The sequence below is a fragment of the Chenopodium album genome, chromosome 7 (genome assembly GCF_948465745.1).
Source record: "Chenopodium album chromosome 7, dcCheAlbu1.1, whole genome shotgun sequence".
Lineage (NCBI taxonomy): Eukaryota > Viridiplantae > Streptophyta > Magnoliopsida > Caryophyllales > Amaranthaceae > Chenopodium > Chenopodium album.
In genome coordinates, this window is record NC_137840.1 from 24,655,969 (window position 1) to 24,664,453 (window position 8,485).

An 8,485-nucleotide genomic window follows, 5' to 3' on the forward strand; every position below is an offset into this window, starting at 1 on the left:
TTAGTTTAGTTTCATATTCAACTTTTAATATTGGTTACTTAAATAATTTAGATTATAACATTTAATTAGGAGTAAAAAGACTTGTTTCCCTGTGGAGATCGACCCTACTTCCTTATCTACTTTAGTTAGTGAATTAGGTAATTATTTTTTATTAGGGGATACGACTTTACCCTGTCAGAACCCCCCTCCGATGCTTAAGTTAGAGAGTGTTTAGAAAGAGAAAGTGTAGAGAGATGTAGAGAGTGTAATAACTTATGTGTCTAACCTATTTTCCGTTATACTTTGCCCTCTATTTATTGGTGTACGATCTCCTTTGTGGAGAGTTCAGCATGGTTAGCTTTGCGAGCTAACTCTTTCGGGCTGGTGAGCCCTTCACAGTTGGTCTCTCAGCAATGAGTGCGCACCCAAAAGAGCTGGGCGATAGTTCAGCGGGAGCTATCCTATACAACTACCATCTACAATATTTATTAGATCTCTGTCTCTTAAATCAAAGAAGCGCTCAAAATCTTTATAATAATATTCATTTATTCTAGGGATTACCTCAAGATCTAATGAAGGGAAGCCTAAGATGGCACCAAATTCTTCCGGTAAAGGACTAATTTCATCACACCCTAGTCTAAAACAATGAGTATATGTATCCCAATATTCTAAGGCGGTATGAATAAAATTTATATCAAGATCTAACCCCTTAACACCATAAATACCTCCCATGTGAAAAAAGTCAAGTTCTTTTCTCTCTTTAGCAGTTAAAGACCGACACCATTCACGAGTGAAATTGGTAAAACTCTTAGTAACTAAAGACATGATTATTTGTTGAGAAACTAAGATTATGATTAATCTGCAGGAATTATGAAGAAATTCGGCAGATTACGGTGCTATTTATGTAGAAAATCGGTGAAGTTTTACTCCGGAAAGGACTCGGAATCAGCACACTACAACGCCAAACGACAACCCTATCGCCTGGCGACAGAGTCTGTTGCCTTGCGACAGCGCAAAACGCATGGCGACACGTGGCGCTGCAGTGTTTTATCAACAGCTATACAAACCGCGTTTTTCTGGCTATGATTCAAACTCGTACAATGACTTTACGATTTTATCCCTTTCTACAAATTCCCTTACATATTAATTTCATATATTAACCTTTAATTTTATTTTTTGAATTTATCCAGACTTAATTTAATTTTAGGTTTGTTGCAAGTCCAATTTATTTTTCACTTTTTCATTTTGGGGGAGAAAGTCGGATACCCTCCATTAATAATAAAAATGATGGAAATTTTTGCGCAAAAATTAATTTTACCACAATATTTTGCACACACATATATGCACATAAAAAAGAAAAATAAAATGCAAAAATAAATGCAGTCATAATAAATAATAATATGTATATAGAAATATGTCTAGCAAGTGAGTCAATCAGGCAAAGTCCTATAAAAGTCAAAATAAATAAACAATACAGGTACAACTACGGCGCTGGAGGACGCAGATGATGAGGGATGTTCATCATATCAAAGAACTGCGCAGAACGAGGAGTATGCTCCCCACCAGCTCCAGCTCTAGTCTCTCCAGGAGGAGGAAAACTCAGTCTAGGACCCGTCCACCCAAGGTCGCTCTAGTGATGAATCAACAGACGCTGTGGAGGCTGCTGCGACGATGAGCCGACCTAATACGTCCCACCACCTCTCGGAGCCAAAGTCGCCTCTCCCTGGACTACCGGCCCAGCATGTGCACCCTCAGATGAAGATCCCGAGCCCTCCACCGCCTCGGTCCGGTTAGCGTCAGATCAGCCACCCCAACCGCCAGAAGTAGTGCGGCGACGCCTCGAGCTAGACCTAGCCGGCTCTCTCCGAACCTCAGGTATCATCAAGGGATGGGAAGGAATAGGCTGTCCCTGCAAGAAGAAACCAAGTTAGAAGCAATCAAAATAGAAATATAAAAAATGCAGAAATAAAGATAAAAAGTTACCTCCTGAACAGCGTCGTCGCGACAACAGGAAGCCACGTTCCTCATCAACACGAGTTGGCTCCGAAAGGCGTCTATGCACCTCGCCATCACTGTAACCACCTCATGCAAGATCTGTCAAAGAAATAAAATTAGTAACAATACAAGACAGATTTGAACAAATAGCAAGTAAATTAACTCACCCGAGTCTGGTGGCGAGGAATAGATCGCTCCACAAAGCGTTGATCCTTGGAAGCCGGAGGAATCATCTCCTCGATAGGCCCGTATGTCCCCTGGTAGTGGATTGACATACGAGAGGGCACGAACTCAGTAGGCCCATCCTAACAAAAAGCAAACTAAAGTGAATAAAATATCACTTGGGGGCTACTTAGCAAAAGGTAAAAGATAAAAATCATACCACCGCCTCTGCATACAGAATAGAGGCCGGAGCTAATAACGGCAACAACTCCTTCTCGTAGCACCGCCTTGGGATCGCATGAGATCGCCGAGGGGTACCAGCAGACGACCTCTCCGACATGTTGAGCAGCCTCACGTCATTGAACATGTGACGTGGCGGAGGAGCAGGGACGACAGGAATCTCTGAGGAGTGTCGAATAGCAACTCTCTCTCCTAGGTACACTGCCGCCCCATATGTCCCAGGAAGTAGCAACGCTCAGCAGTGTACTGCGCAGCTAGCCCAAGGATAACCAAACCGTCCCATGGCCAGTATAGCAACTCAGGCTCCTGCAAAGAATGCCAATGAGATAAAGATCTACTAAAAAGCAATACAAAGATGTTAACTATGCAAAAGATCATACCTTAAGGATCAGCTCTCGAACATGGGCGGTAGTCGCCCGGCTGTAACGGCCTTCCCAACAGGCGCCAACACGAAACTCGCGTGGAGACGGCCTCACCGGCGCCCACAAAAGATAAAAGATATCAGCAAATGCTAATAAGATCTTAGAGCTAACTTTGTAAGAGACGAAGTATACCTCTTTGACTCTCCAGAAGCCTGAAAGAGCGATGTCTCCAGTATAAGACCGGTGTCAAAAAAAGTTTCACAATGCGCGCAGAAAGTCGGCATAAGCCAAGCTGGCCCAGTCTCGATCAGGTGAAGATCGCGGATAGCGGGAAGGAAGTACAGCAGCACCCTACTACCCTTGTTAAGGGAAAACGTCCCTGACAGCAAAAAAAGTGCAAAGATGCGCACCCGGTGCTCTCGGGTGGTCGCATCATCCTCAAAAGTTGCCGCAAGAGTAGACCGGCGAATACACTTGGAGCTGAATAGTGATGGCTCCACCTCAGCACGGGCCCGAACAGCAATCGAACCCAGCAGCTCATCAACCTCACGAGAGTAGACGCTGATGGTGCTGTCGAATGGTAGTGCAGTAGAACTAAACTCCAGTCCCGAAATAAGGCTGAAGTCGGCTGGGTTGACCATCATCTCACCCCAAGGGAAGTGAAAAGTGTTGGTGGTGTCCCAAAAGAACTCCACTAGAGCACGAACCACGCGGTGACCCCCGTCAAAAGAGCTCATGGCCTGCGTGGCCTGAGAGAGGGCAGTAAGCCCACAAGACTCCCAAAGAAGCCGCAAACCCTCGTCGACGCTGACGTACGTCCTGTTCAGCTTGCCCAGGGTGTCGTTGCCCGAGCTGTGGCAGCGTGTGTAGGGAATATTTCAAGCATTACCCCAAAATTGAACCCCACTATGATCATACACTAAAGTACAGTGGCGTTAAAAGAGAAGGAAGATAGAGTAAAAGAGTTACCAACATGTATTAGGAACTTATAAACCGTTCACAGGGTGAAGGTTACACCCCTTAACCCTAAATAAGATTATTAATTATCTTATTATGCGTGATTACAAGTACAAATTCCCTTTAAACATGCATAAAAGGTGTGATCAAGCAATAACAAATAAATATATATCAAGCAACATAATAATCACCATAATAAATAATAATCATAATCAAAATAATCATAAAAATAATCATGTTAAAGCATAATAATAGCAAGATCATAGGCATGATACTAACAAGATTAATAACAAACCCTAGCATGTCACTATGCAATAAAAATCAAAGCTTTAATCCTAACATGATACTAACATGTTATTAGGAAAGAAAATAAGAAGCATCACAACAATCATACTTGATATTAATAAAAAAAAACATCATAACATGATACTAGGAATCAAAATAGCAATCTAAACATGATTTCAATATCATAATATCGATTGAAACAATAAAAGCGCTTACTTGGATGCCTCGTATCTCTTTTTTTAATAACAAAGTACACACGTTAGTAACTTCAAGGAAAATAATAAAATAAACAATTAAATTAAATAATTGAAAGAGAGATTCGGGACCAAAACCTCAGAAATAACAAACCTTTCACGTCTAGGGCGAAGGAAACTTCGAACTGGGATAGGTGTGTCTAGATCTTTTGAATGCGGAATTTTGTATGTGAAAGGCTAGGCTAGAAAGAGAGAGAAAATCAAGAAATTCTTGATGAGAGTTGGTGAGAGTTGATGATTGTAAACAGAGGTTTTAAGAGGCTATTTATAGAGAAAATCAGCCAGATATGAAAAAAAAAACGAATCAGAGTTTCCAAAAGAATAAAACACGACTGTAGCGCCAACCACGCGCCTGTCGCCAGACGACAGAGGTGTCGCCAAACGCTGCGCGTGTCGCCAGACTCCAGGTATGTCGCTAGGCAACAGACATGTCCTATGGCGCTGCAAATAGTTTTCCACGAGTTTTCTTATTCTGATAAAATTTTTACGTACGAGAGAACTGTATTTTTCTTGAAAACACTTCTTTTATTCTAATTAAAACTCTTAAAAGTCAATTTATTAATGCTAATCAAATTAGGATTCAAAAGATCCTTCTAGAAGATTCTAGAAGATTGTAATCAATTCTAATTGCATTAGGAACGATAAATCAATAATAGGCCCTCCTCTTGATCATTGGGCCTCAAATAATAATCAAACAGGGCCCAATTTAGTAATTTGGCCATAACTTCCTCATTATTTATCGGAATTGAGCTTATAATATATCATTGGAAAGCTGTTTTTGAACACGACCCAACTACACCATTATTGGACCCTTGCTATGGACCAAACCAAACTGGATTTTGCTGTTTTCTGAAAATAGGTTTTCAAAAACATAGAGAAAGAAAAGAAATAAAAACTAACTGCAATACTAGACTTTCCACACTTTCACTTCATTCGATTATGATTAAATGTGAAAGGTACTCATAACTGGGTTTGGTTTAGGAGAGAAACAAATGAGTGTCTACAGAAGCCCTCACTTTGAATGAGTTTGGAGAAACGCAAGTTTCAAAAAAAAAAGTCAAAGTAACAATAGGGACGGAGAATGATTTAGAACGTTCTGCGATCCCAAATCATTCTTGTAACGTCGATACCTGCAAAACAGGCGTTAGTTAAACCAAATATAAGAGAGTTAAGAAACGCATATCTTGCACCGTCGAGCACACATCTCTATATTATCCGATTCATTGCATTTGTTGTTGTGACAACCTTCCAAAATCTAGGGAACGCCATCTTGCTGTTTCGATGTTCACTCATCTTTGAACAATAGTGCTTTTTGTTATGTCCACGTGTCTTTGAACAAGGAGCATTGATATGATATGCCCACGCATCTCTAAGCAAAAGAGCTTTTTGTCTTGAATCATAGTGACAACCCTCCTAATCATAGCAAAAGTCGTTGAAGACCACCTCATCACGAACTGCTCTTCTCAAATTTTGCTGACAAACTCCACAATATTAGCGAATGCCGTCAAAGACCGCCCATCTCGTGCTATCTTCTCAAATCTTGGTGACTGATGTGTCCAATTTATATAGTGTTTTACCCCCGTCCCTTGGTCATAATTAGTAGTGTTTTTGGCTCTTTAGAGCCACTTTTATTAATAATTGGTGTTTTCTAGTTTTTTTTGTAGTTTTGCTTGAGTTTTGTAGGAAATTTCACATTTGGAGCGTTTTCCGGCTTTTTCATGAAGCAACTACGAGCATTAAGAGAAAACGACCATCTTTGAAGCACAAGACCGGTTAGAGCCGGTGATTAAGGGCTCGGTGTGTGATACCGGTGCATTTGGACCAAGTATTCAAGACCCAAAGAGGCATTCCGGATTGGGCCGAAGAATCAATTCCAATCGAAGTCCAAGCCTCGAGGACGAGACCAGGCCTGATCGGGCAAGCTTGCGCCCGATCAGGCAGGCGCGCAAATGAAAGCACCAGCAAGAACGCGCGCCCGATCGGGTGAGCATTAGCTCGTTCGAGCGCGGCTTCCCAGAAGAACATTAAAGAAAAAGGCGGGCCCGATTGGGCGGCCCTTCGCCCGATCTGGCGCGTGTTTTTTTGGAGGCATCTGATTGCCGAGATTTTTGTTTTCAATTAGGATTTGTTTTAGGGTTGTTTAAGTATGGTTTTGTACGTAATTTGGATTACCTTCTCTTTTAGACTTTCTCTCCCTACATAGAATATTTTCTCTCTCTTAAATTCTCTTAACTTTGTTCTTAATTCCATTCCTTAAGCCAGATTACTTTTGGTAACAATTTCTTCTCTTTTAATTTCAGTTATTTTCTTTAATTTTTTCATCATGTCTTATTTTATTGTTTTGATTAGTTTAGATTTAATTATGCGTGATTAGTTTTATATCTAGGGTTTATGGAGATCTAATAAATAATATGAAGGGGTAATTTGTGATTGTTGATTATCAATGCTTGATTATTTTCCTACTGATTGATTTAATGCTATGCAATTAGGTTTGGCCAGATTTAATTGTATGAGTTTAGCAATATTGATTCGAGATTCGAGAGATGAGAATTGATGTTTAGGCTTATTTTCAATAGGTAAACTAATTTATAAATGGTTAAGTCGAGATTCAAGAGATGAGATTTAATACCGGTAAATTAACTTTGTGATTGTAATACGTAGCGAAAGCCCTTTATGATCTGATTAATTGATGCATTGATGGTTGCTTATTATTATTTACCCTTGAATATTGTTTATTAGTGAACCTATGCCCTAGACTTTTCTTTTATTGATTTACCTCTTATTTTATTTCCTTCCTACTCTTACCTTTAGTAGTTTAATTACCTTTTTACAATAATTTGGTTACTTGATAATTTTGATTGCTTCTAATTAATTAGGAATAAATTGACTTGTTTCCTTGTGGTTCGACCCTTCTTCCCTATCTACATAATTAGTGGATTTAGGTTTTATTTTTGATAAGGTGATACGACTTGAGCCTGTCAAATTTTGGCGCCGTTGCCGGGGAAACGGTTTTATTTTTATTTTTAGATTAATTTTTGTAGTCTAGATTATCCCCTCTTGTCTCAGAGAATGTTAGTTCTTTGAGGCAATTCTCATATTTGTCTTTTAGTTCCTTGTTTATGCCCAGGTGTTCTAGATCAAGTTACATGCCATTCGATCCTGAGATCGAGCGCTCGTTCCATAGGAAAAGGAATCTTTATAGACAAATCCTGGCGGGTTCTGAGGAAAACAATAATCGAAGAGACCCTCCAACTGATTCTAGCAATTTAGAAATTCCTTCAGATTCAAAATCAACTGATTCTAGCGACTTAGAAATTCCTTCAGATTCAGAATCAGATATGACGGCACAAAAGAAGCTCAGTGACTACTCGCAGCCAAAGCTCACAGATTTTCCGCACCTTACTCCCACTCCGGTCCTAGATGTAGTACAATTTGAAATCATGCCCCAATTTATCACTATGACAGAGAGGAATCAATTTAGTGAAGCTAAGGGTGAAGATCCTAATCTTCACATTGTAGATTTCTACCAATATTGTAACACCATTAGACAAGCCGGGGTCACGCAGGACCAAATCAAGGAGATTCTTTTTCCCTTTTCATTATGTGGCAATGCTAAATTATGGTTTAATTGTTTGAATAGAACTGCAATTGGTATTAGTGACTGGGAAACTCTTGCCTTGAATTTCTATAATAAATATTACCCTGCAGAGAGAACAACTGTACTAAGGAGTGCTATTTAGAACTTCGCTCAAGAAGCCGATGAAACTTTATATGAAGCTTGAGAGAGGTTCAAGGATCTACAGAGAGAATGCCCGCACCACAATCTGGCACAATGGCAATTGATCCAAGCTTTCTACAATGGACTTGAAAATTCATCTAAATCAGTTCTAGATTCTGTAGCTAGTTGGAGATTCATTAATTTTAATGTGGACGATGCCGGACATGTTATCGAGGATATTGCAATAAACAATTCCCAATACGGGAATCCGAGAGGGTTTGCAAATAAAGGAAAACATAATGTTGATTCCGTATCCTTTTTGCAAGCTCAATAAACATCTATTTGTCAGAAATTAGATAATCTTACTACTACTCCTAACTCTGTAGCTAATGTTTCTGCTGTTGCTAACAATGAAGCTTTTTGTGAAAATTGTGGAATTGTAGGGCATTAGGAGCAAGATTGTAAGAGTTCTATGGAACAAGTTAATGTCTTCCAAACCTATAGGCAAAATAACCCATATTACAACTCTTATA

General features: G+C 39.8%; 1 non-coding gene across 1 annotated transcript; it reads right to left on the reverse strand.

The window, feature by feature from the left end:
- Positions 1 to 7,953: 7,953 nt before the first annotated feature.
- Positions 7,954 to 8,060, reverse strand: LOC145641147 (small nucleolar RNA R71). Its single transcript, XR_014115213.1, has one exon. It is a non-coding gene; the product is annotated as a small nucleolar RNA R71 (small nucleolar RNA).
- Positions 8,061 to 8,485: the final 425 nt, after the last annotated feature.